Genomic DNA, 11061 nt, shown 5'->3' on the forward strand with positions numbered 1-11061 from the left:
TTTATCTTTTTTACAAAATGCCATCCACGTTATTTTATTTATATATCCCATTATCTCTTGGTTATTCTCATATGTTGATAATAGTTTAATTTGTTTATATTTAAAAATCCAAAAGTTCAAAATTAAGCATTGTATCTCATATCCAATTCAAACCTCTAGCTCTCAACCTCTATGGCAGCTTACTGAGCGATACCACAGATCCACCAGAGAAGAAACGCGATTTGGTCTTTTCTTTCATTTTCTTTGCTTCTCTTTCTTCTCTGCTTGGTCTAATGCTTCTGAAAGCTCCTGATCGTGGGTAGGGTATGGTGAGTGTCTGTATTAGCATTTCATCGTTGTGTTACAACACCTGGGAAAACAACTGAAAGGAGAAAATTTTTCTTTTGGATCTTAGTGTTGAATATTTCAGTCTATGGTCACTTGAATCTTTTCTCACTAAACCCATGTCGAATAAGGTAGAATATCATGGTGACTGAACAAGTGGCTCACCTCACGGTGGACAGGAGGCAAAGAGAACAAAACAGGAAGCAGCCAGGGACAAGATACGCTAGGGAAAGGCATATCTCTATGACTTATGTCCTATGACTAGACCTCACATCTTAATAGCCTATTCAGTTATGAACTTGTCAGTGGATTATCTAATAATCAAGTTAGTGCCCTGATGACTGAGTGACTTTTAACAGCACTACCAGTTTTGAACCAAGTGTTCAACACAGGGGCCTTCTGGGTGTGTGGTACTTCATATCCAAGCCACAACAATGAAAAGCTCAACTGACTAGAGGTGGTATAATTAACTACCAAGGTACTTTGTGAGGTAAGCATTTCCAAATACTGCCCTTTCTGGTTAGGCTTTCTTAGTTTGTTCCTTATAGGAACAATGTATGAACTGTCTGATTTCCCTTTCAGCTTTTAACCACATAGCTGTCTTCTGTGTTTCCCATTTTATGCTATACTGCCAGCTATGCATAGAAATAAAAACAAACAAACAAACAAACAAACAAACAGCAAACCAACCATCTGTCCTATAAAAAGCATAGTTCATGGGAACATTGCAATTCTCCATCCCTGTTTGCCCCACAACTCTGAGTTCCTTCAACTAGTATTCTGCTCCAGTATTCTTCAGATAAAAGTCAAGTATATAACTTTACTTTTTCCTAAACCCCAGATGATACTTATAAGGTTCTTCCAGGAACTCTCCCTACTTCAGTAGTAATATAGGTGAGCCTAAACAACCTTCCACCCTGCAATTAAGATGACACTTTTTGACACTTTCCTCCCTTGAAAGAGCTTAGTTCTCTCTCTCTCTCTCTCTCTCTCTCTCTCTCTCTCTCTCTCTCTCTCTCTCTCTGTCTCCCCCCCCCCCCCCCCCCCCTCCCCCTCCCTCCCCTCTCTCTTCTCCCTAACCCCCCCCCCACATATGTATATACAAGCTGGAGTTAAATGGTTGGAATTAATAATGAAGATGTCAGTTTGGCTACCTCTTAGTAAGTTATGTGAGAATCTACCCAGCATCTTTCTTTAGAATGGAGTGTTATTCTTCAGATGTGTGACCTCAAATCTTGAGTCCTTAGTCAAAACTTGTACAAAGACAGGAAAACATACCACAATTGTACATCATTTTACTTATATTTATAGCAGCACACACACACACAAATATGTATTATTGTGCATGCCTGTGTGTATGTACCAATATATGACATATTCACTTATTACTGAACTGTAACGCAGATAACTAGTTAAGAATTTGGAGTATGAATCTATATCTCACTTCATACCCTGAGTTAACCTTTTGTTCCCCTTTGCCTTAGTTCTCTTTATCTATAAGGATAATAGTAGTAGCTCATCAGGATTTTTGAGTAGTAAGTGTAATGCATGTGTATCTTAGATTAATACTTTAGAACAGTGTTGATAATCGTAGTAACGTTTGTACTTAGTATTACTATTGCTTCTTTTTCTTAAACTAGCAATGTATGATCCACACAGACAAGGTCTTTGTTGTTTATTGCTAAGTTTCCAGCTCCCCCCAAATTGCATATAGCAGGCACCAGGAAATGCTAGTGTCTACAGACTTCTTATGAATAAACTAATGTGACATTTATGCTTTTAATATTCAGGTAGGAGCAGAAAGAGCAGGTTCTGAGAATATTAAAAAGCACAAGCAGAAGAGATGCATGAGCCTGTTGGTCATGGCATTATTTCAAAAGCCATAGAAGCGGAGGCCTTAGTGAGGAATAATTGGGGGACAACGTCAAACATTGGTTGAGAGTCAAAGGAAAATTAAAGCAAAAAGAAGTCATTACATTCAATAACAGAGAACCTCTGTTTTCCTTTCATATGAGGGTACATGTTGCTTTTCTTCTCTTGAAAAATGCTTTTATTAAAATGAATGACCACTCAGAACAAATCTTTGAAAACACATCTTAAAAGCGTTCATCCTGAATTACCAGTTGCCAGAGAACAAATCAATCCAGCATTTACCTAGGCTTGGCCAGAACCACAAAGTACTCATCCTCAGTGAAATTTGGTACAGGTTTCTCTGACCTGGACACTCCTTTTGAATCAAGCAACAAACCTGCTGTTTATGTCTTCATGACACTCTCCCTCCTAAGAGTGTCTTTCTCCTTTCCTCCTACCTATTTTAAAAACTATAACTACACCACACAAAAAAACATTCAATAGCAAAAAGACAATTCAATTAAAAATGGAAAAATGATGTGAATAGACATTTTTTCAAAGAGGAAAATGCAAATGGATGCTAAACACATGAAAAGATATTCAACATCATTACTTTGTAGGAAAACTGCAAATCAAAGCCACAAAAGACCACTTCTCACTGGGAGATCTGTAATAAAAAGAGTGATACTAGTGGATGGTATTAAGTGTGTGTGTGTGTGTGTGTGTGTGTGTCTGTCTGTCTGTCTGTCTGTCTAAATTACAGTCCTCATGCTTTGCCCTTGAGAAAGTAAAATGGGGAAGCCACTTTAGAAAGCAATTTGGATTCTTCAAAAGACTCAACTGAGTTTTAATAAGCATCAGCAATTCAATACATGGGTATATATACAAGTGCTTTGAAAACAAATATTCATTAAAACTTCTTATATGATTGTTTATGTTAGCATTATTCATAATGGCCAAAATTGAAAATGACTCAAATAGTATCATTTTCTGAATATATAAACAAAGTGTGTTTATCTGTAAAAAGTGTATTATTCATCTAGAAAGGGAGATGAAGACTAGTTAAACTCTCAGTGTCAACAAAATCCTCTGAAGTTCTAACTCCTACCCATACATTGTGAGTTAAATTTTGTATCTTAAAATTTATTTTGAAGTCCTAACCCCCCAGCACCTTAGAATGTGTTCTAAATTGGATCATTGCAGATGTAATTAGGTAAGGTAAATTAATTAGGATGGACTCTAATCTATTATGACTGATGCCTTTGTTAGTGTAGCTCTCATCCCTCATAAAAAAGCTTCTTTTTGCAACAGATGGAGATTATTAGAGAGATACACAACAGGTCAAAATGCAGAGACTATGGGATAATGGAGTGCCTAACTCTAAACGATACATCTGCAATGCAACCAATGCACTCAAGGCTTAGGAAAAAAATCACAGAAGAGGAAGCAGAAAGGTTATAAAAGCCAGAGGCCTAGGGCATCTGCTTTTAGATATTGTTTGCTATACGTGACAGGGGAAATGTATGCAACAGTATGGTTGTCTGCATGAGACTGGCATGACAAAAGCAGTTGACATGCCAACTTGGATAAGGAAAATTGCATTTTGTCCCACTCCTATGTGAAGAGCTACAGGAGTTAATGTCTGCCGATAGAGGGAGAATCAGTTTTTTATAGAGATGAACACCTGCACAGATGTCCAATCCCAGTGGTCAGCCCTGAACACATGCATATGTATGTATATTGTATATTATATGTGTGTTTGTAAAATATGTATATGAAAAGGTCATTAATTGGGCCTGGGAAAAGTTAGACAGAGAGGGAGTGGCTGCCAAGGATGGAAGCATTAAACAGTTTTTTCATGCTACTGAGGAAGAGCTAACTCTGCAGACAGCTTGGTCTCAGCTTCTAATTTTTGGAATTATTAGACAAGTTTCTTTTGCCTAAGCCACTCAATATGTGGTATGTAGTTACCAAACCAATATACCATTTTCCCTCTATTTTCTAATTATTTGTTTCATGCAATGTATTTTGATCATATTTTACCCTTTTATGACTCCTTTCAGATTATACCCACCTCCCTACTCACTCAACTTTATGTTCTTTCTCCTTTTTTTGAAAACACCACAAAACAAAACAAAAAATTAAAATGCAAGAATCAATAAGATCAAAAATATCAAAATGAAATAACACACTCATGCATGCACACACAGACACATAGATACAAACACAGGCACACACACACACAATTCATGGAGTGCATTTTATGTTGGGCATAGGGCTTGAGCTGGAGTGTGCTTGATATAAAAAGTGACATTCCATTGGAGAAAATTGATTCTTCCCTTTCCCAAAATGTTTCAGTTGCAAATAGCTTCTTGCTTACAGGTGGATTTTGTGTCCACTTCATCTTCTCTGTGGGATTTTGTCTGGTTGTAATCTGAGTAGGCCTTATGTGTGCTCTCATAGTGTCTGTGACATACATGTATCAGTACTGTTGCCAACACACCATCTTTATAACCTCATTCATCATCATTTTTTTTCCTGGCACTTTATGCTGTAATACTACCTTCTTCACAGTTCCGCTGTACATTATTTAATGTTTATAGCCCTTTTACTTTGCTGTATGCTATTTTTCTCCAGTAATATCTTTCAATCATCTTGATCTAAATTCTACTTATACCTTAAGAGTCAAAGAATCTAACTTTTCCCGGGGATACTGTATTAGTTGCTTTTCTATTGCTGTGATAAAATACCATGACCAAAGCAATTTGTAAAGGAAAACATTTAATTTGGCTTATGGTTTCAGAGGGCTAGAATCCATCATGGAGTAATGAAGACATGGCAGCAGGAAGGACTGACAAGACAGACCCTCCCTCTCTCAGTAGTCATTAAGTGCCTATAGCTCTTTATCTAGGTGTGTGACCTAGATAAAGAGATTTCCCAAATCCATGTTGAAATGTCAGCTGGTGCTGTCATTGTGCAGATGTTGCCTGGGTGACCACATTGTAGTGCTGCTCTCTATTATATAGAGAAGACACTATTTCACAGAAGATGTCCTGGTCCTATGGCTGTTACAATCTTTCAATCCCCTCTACCATGATGTTCTATGAGTCTTAGATATATGAGCTGTATTGCAGATGCCTCAATTAGATATGTGAAGCTCAGAGTCAGTTGTTCTTGATAGTTTGACCAGTTATAGTTTTCTGTGATGGTTTCCTCCTGTTACAGAAAGAAGCTTCTATAACAAGTGATGAGAGATCACTTAACTGTGGATATAAGAAAAGGTATAAGCCGGGCAGTGGTGGCGCATGCCTTTAATCCCAGCACTTAGGAGGCAGAGGCAGGTGGATTTCTGAGTTTGAGGCCAGTCTGGTCTACAGAGTGAGTTCCAGGACAGCCAGGGCTACACAGAGAAACCCTGTCTCGAAAAACAAAACAACAGCAGCAACAACAAAAAAGAATAGGTATTTAGAATGCAATTGCAATTATCCTAGTTTAAAAAGTGACAATAAAAGTTCTCTATAGTACCATACATGAGTACTTCCTCTTGAACTGGCCTTAAAGTCACTTATGTAGACAATTGTTGGTTACCTCCAATGTATAAGTGCCACTATTACACCTGTGGGGCTATTTTGGGAGGCCAGTCATTGTTATCATTACCTAGCTTTACAATTGGAAAAATTATTGATTGCTTTTCTCCCCTGGCAGCTTGTACACAAATTCAGATACAATGAGAGCTAGTCCTTAGGGAGGGAAATCTTCAGATTAATTCCAGATCTGTGGAATTAGATCCTTCTAGTTCTATGTCTGAAGTGTGTGGTATCTTTAGCAAACATGTCTTACCTTCAAGTTCTATGCTACAATCAAGGGCAACAGCAATAGCCTATGCTGTATTGAGAGTCTCTTGGACTGCCCTGACCAACAATTTGCAGGGAGGTTTCCCATGCCTAGTACTAGAATTTTTATTAGTATATGACTTTTGAATGGCCTGTTAATCACCCCAGTGACATAATTTCATTTAAACTATTTATATTTGTATATATATATTTCATTTATATTAAGTAAATATAATATTGTAGGTTTTCCTACAGGTTTTTTCAGTTATCCTTAGTGCTATGTATTTCTCTCTCCCTCAATCCATTGCCCTCCCTTCACTCTCACTAGTTAAAGCCTCCCCCACTCTATTTCCCCCACATTTTCCTTCATAGCACTTGTGCCCTACTGCTCCCCTTTTGGAACTCTCCCATGCATGATTACATGTTTTCATAGATCATTTTCTGAATTTGTTTGGATTGTTAGACTCAAAATACTTAGTAATATTTCAACACAGAAATATTGTAGCAGTCAAGTAGTGTCCAATCAAAAGGGACAGCAATTTGCAAAGCACAGACCATGTGTAAAAAAGATTAAGAAAAGGTTACTGCCCAGTTTTGTTTTATCCATTGTTGACGTTTGACTCAGTGCATTGACTGCTGGGTAGATAATTCTGTCCTAGAGATGAAGAGTCAGATCTTTATCCTTTTAATGAGCTAGCTCTTGGTGACTGAGAAATTGCACACTTGGAAGTAAAACCTTAATGTGTTGCTGAGTAATAATGAAGTTGGAATAAATATTTTTTAGGTTAATTCTGGTTGAAGATATTTTCATCCCTACTAAGGATCATCTGAAAAAAAAAAGGTATTTCCACAAACCAGCTTTGTGTGCATGTGTATAATACAAAGTACACAGACTTTCCCAACCCAACCTAGACCTTACTTGTCAACGTTTTACAAAGCAAGAAGATTTCAGTTTTGAAAGGGTTTCTTTACACTTTAGGATAGAGAAGTATATTAAAAACTCATGTTTCAGAGCCTGGGAGCTGGGATTTTAGTGTTTTGTCTACCAAAAATGAAATGATTTTTTCCTATTACAATTCTTTTTCAAAAAGATTTTGATATTGGGGCTGGAGGGATGGCACAGCAGTAAAGAGCACTGGTTGCTCCTCTGGAGGACCTGAGTTCAATTCCCTGCACCTACAGGACAGCTCACATCCATTTGTAACTCTGGTTCCAGTGGATCTGATGCTATCTTTTGGCTTTTGTAGACATTGAATGCTTGTGGTGTGCACACATATATGCATGTAAAACATCTACACACATTAAATTTAAAACATTAAAACATAAGAAAAATTAGTATTATCAAAGCCATATATACTTATAAGAAAGTTGAAAAATAAAAAAATGAGAGAACAAAAATTAATTCCATCAGTTTTGCTATAAGTATGCATTAATATTTTTGCATGTGTACAAATGTTATTGTCATAATCACATTCTGTATTAAATGTTGTATCCTACTTTTAAATAATATTATATTTTATACACAATATAATATATTCAAATAATATATATATATACTATATTATACATAGTGTAAGCATTTCCTTGTCATTATAAACTGTGTCTATATCAGTTTAATTGACCATAATAATATTCCATTTGTAGGAGTATATAATATTCTACTTAGCCATTGAATTATCTTTATCTGTTTTTTTTAACTCTAGTTTATAGTGGAACAGAAACTTTGTGTCCACTTCTATTTTTTTTAGGATTCATTAATTAATTAGCCAATCATGCAATTTTTTTCTCAGGAGTTACTATGTATCATATACTATTTTAGGTGCCAGGTGTCTGCCTCAAATGGCAGGCTGTCTTTTTAAGAATCCTTGGGAAAAAAGGAACAAATTTAAGAGAAAAGCTCATGGGTTTCAACTTTGGTTGTGTTGAATTTGAAGTGCTTGCAGGGTATCAGATTGGAGACGCTAAGGAAACAGAGCTCAATATAGCCATCTGGGAAGAATTATAGAATTACAGTCGTGGTCATATAGATGAAAGATATCGTTTAGAGAGAGAACATTTATCTTCACTCTGAGATTGTCTGGCATGACAGCAGAACATGAACCCTATCAAGGGAATGGAGGAGAAGGCAAAATACTAGGCAGAAAAGCAAGACAGTGTGGTGTCACAGATACCACAGAATTCATTTCAGGGATAAGGAAATGGCCAATGGGGTTAAAGTAGGGAAGAGCTCAGGCAAGATAAGAACCAGCAATGCTTTATTTGTTTATTTATCAAGGAATTTATTGATGCAGAGATCATTGGTTGGGTAGTTCATTTAGATCAGTCTCAGTGTGGGGAAGGAAACTAGATTTCTAAGCGCTGAGAAATGAATGAGAGAGGAGAAAGTGAGAAATTGCAGACATATTTCACCTGTAAAATAGTTTCAATAAATGACCCTTAAAGGAGGTATTGAGAGATCTTGTATATGCATCGGATGCAGATTATCTTTTAAGATGGTAGAAATTTGAGTATGTTTAATTGGTGGTGGTAGATCAGAGGGATCTGCCTACCTTTCATGGCTGATGTGAAGCAAAGGCAGTGAAGAGATGTAGGTAAGTATAAACATTTTCGTGTGTATTGAAGGACGATGAACACACGCTTCCAAAAGAGAGTTCTTAAGCAGCATACATTCCTGCTAGAAGTTATAAAAGAGCTTACCTGGTGATTTCTCAGCCATTACTGAATGCCTTTAACAGCCCTCACAAAAAAAAAAAAAAAAAAACCTGGTTGCTGAAGAACCCCACTGCTGTTCTAATTTGTTGTCTAGTTTTTAATGAGGTGAATAGTTTAACTAGTTGTGTCTTTGAGTGTGAATGCATGAAATTAATCTATATCCTTTCCCTAAAGAGTACTTTTACTTGCTAAAAAAAGAGGAAAGTTAATCTGAATGGTACATATGTTAATATTCCTCCAAATAAAATTCAGACTATTTTTAATTTTTTTTATCTGCAGACCATTCCCTCTCCTATCCTCTACCACTCTCACTGACTTCCTTCTCCCACCTCCATATAGTCATCGTTCTATTCTTTTTAAAGTTTATTTAAGTTATTTATTTTGATGATCCAATCCGTTTCATCAGGGTTGCTTACAGGGTCCTGGGTGATTATTTACAGGTGCATGGGCTCCTTACCAATGCCTACATCAATGAAGAACTTATCTTTCTCTCTCTTCAATGAGAGACTCTTGTTTTCTTAGAAGTACAATTGGACAACTTTTGGCTCTCTGAACAAAGAGGCAAGTGAACTTTATTCTCCACCCTCCTACCCCCATCATATAAGAGAGTGAGCAAAGATAGCCGAAACGGCAGAGGAGGGTCCTCCAACTCTGCTAACTCAGGAGGAAATTCCTCCAGTGCCTTAAGGCTTTGGTTCCCAGAACACTCTACTGTGCTAGTTGGCCCTCTGCTAATAGTCCTGCGCTCAGTGCGGCCCCTTTAAGAGTCCAGCTCCTCCCCGCTCCAGGGAAAGTTGCAGCTTTTTCCGCCTCCTGGGAGGGTTGAGTAGGGCCGTCCGCTCCAGTTGCTGGTCTCAGTCTTTTTGGAGCTAGAGACCCTTCCAACCATTCAGCACCCGGACCTTTGGTCACCTAGTAGCACCTGTTGCAGGTGACAGGTAGGTGACAGCTAGTGTCTGAGCGCACCCTCGCCCTTCGCCTGGGACTTCGTGGACTCCCCCAGCCCTGTGTCTCGCCCCCACCTCGGGGGCGTGTGTCCTGTTGTACCTTGTGTGCGGTCCCTGTCCTCCCTCCCCACCTGCCACGCGGGCCCTTCTGCCGTGTCCGCGTCTAGGGACCGCACCCCCACGCTGTGCCTCCCGTCTGCTCCAGGCGGTCCCTCCTTGCCACTTTTCCTTCTCTCAGGCTGCTTCTGCCCGGTTGCCTTGGACGGAGTTTCTGGGTGCTGCCTCTCCACCGGTATCGCTGGCTCAGTGCACCCCAGGTCCCCCGACCCCCTCCGCTAGCCTTGGCCCCTCTGAAGAGCTGGACCCTGGCGCAGGCTTGGATAAGCTTCTAGTGGAGCTGTGTCCTCGGACTTAGAGGCTAGTCACCTTTTTGGTGACCTCGCTGGGCTTGGCTGTCCAGCTCCTTCTATGGCTCCTCGCTGTTTCTGAACTACAGGCTTCTATTTTCCTAGCTCTGCTTTGTCTCTTCACCACAGGTACAGGCTAAAGGCAAGTTGACTCTTGAGTTCTACCTCACTGGGTTCCTTTTGGGCATGGAGCTGGGGACCCAGCTGTGTACCTTAGAGCTCAACACCTTTACCATGCTCCCTTCAAATAGGCTGGGGGTTTGCTCCTGGCAGAAGGACACCAGTGTTCCTCCAGCCCGGAACACTGAAGGAGATGGATGGGGTCTAGGAGAAGTTGATGGCAAAATAATTTGGTTAAAAATTCTGATAGCTTGAAAAAGTGATGTGTTTGCTTTTAACCAACCCTTTCCTCCCCTAATGTGCTACAGTTTCAGGACCAGAGGACCTAGCCTTCTAGTATACAGCTTCTAGCAGGACTGACCCTAAGTTATGTGTATCTGTGGGAGAAATCAATCTCCTATATCCCTGGCCTTCCCCTACCCCACTTTCCCTTTCCATTTTTGTTACTTTGAAACAGGGTCTCAATGTAGCTCAGGATGGTCTGGAATTCATATGTAGACTAGGCTGGACTCACACTGGCTGGTAATTCTTCTGCTTCTAGCTCCCAAAGTGCTGCTGTTACAGGTCTGCAACATCATATCTGTCCTCCCTTTCTTTTTCTTTTTTAAAACTGGTTACATTTCTGCTCTTTGTTGGCTGCACTCTTCATAAATATGTTGGCATTAAGGAGTTAATAAGCTAAAGTGTAAATTTGCCACGAAGAACTAAAACCAATAATTTGCTCAGAGAGCTATGACAATTCTCTCTCTCTCTCTCTCTCTCTCTCTCTCTCTCTCTCTCTCTCTGTCTGTCTCTGTCTCTCTGTGTGTGTGTCTGTGTGTCTGTCTGTCTGTCTGTCTGCCTGTCTCTCTCTCTCTCTCTCTCTCT

At 39.2% G+C, this 11061-nt stretch overlaps 1 protein-coding gene across 2 annotated transcripts in view; it reads left to right on the top strand.

Annotated features, from left to right (window-relative positions):
• Nucleotides 1–9507: 9507 nt before the first annotated feature.
• Sytl4 (synaptotagmin like 4) overlaps nucleotides 9508–11061 on the top strand; it is a 44444-nt gene continuing 42890 nt past the window's right edge. For both annotated transcript variants that reach the window (XM_028781741.1, XM_028781790.1), the window contains exon 1: nucleotides 9508–9658. The gene's annotated coding sequence lies outside the window, so the exon portion shown is untranslated. The remainder of the gene's footprint in view (nucleotides 9659–11061) is intronic.

The sequence above is a fragment of the Grammomys surdaster genome, unplaced genomic scaffold, assembly GCF_004785775.1.
Source record: "Grammomys surdaster isolate TR1022 unplaced genomic scaffold, NIH_TR_1.0 61, whole genome shotgun sequence".
NCBI classification, from domain to species: Eukaryota; Metazoa; Chordata; class Mammalia; order Rodentia; family Muridae; genus Grammomys; species Grammomys surdaster.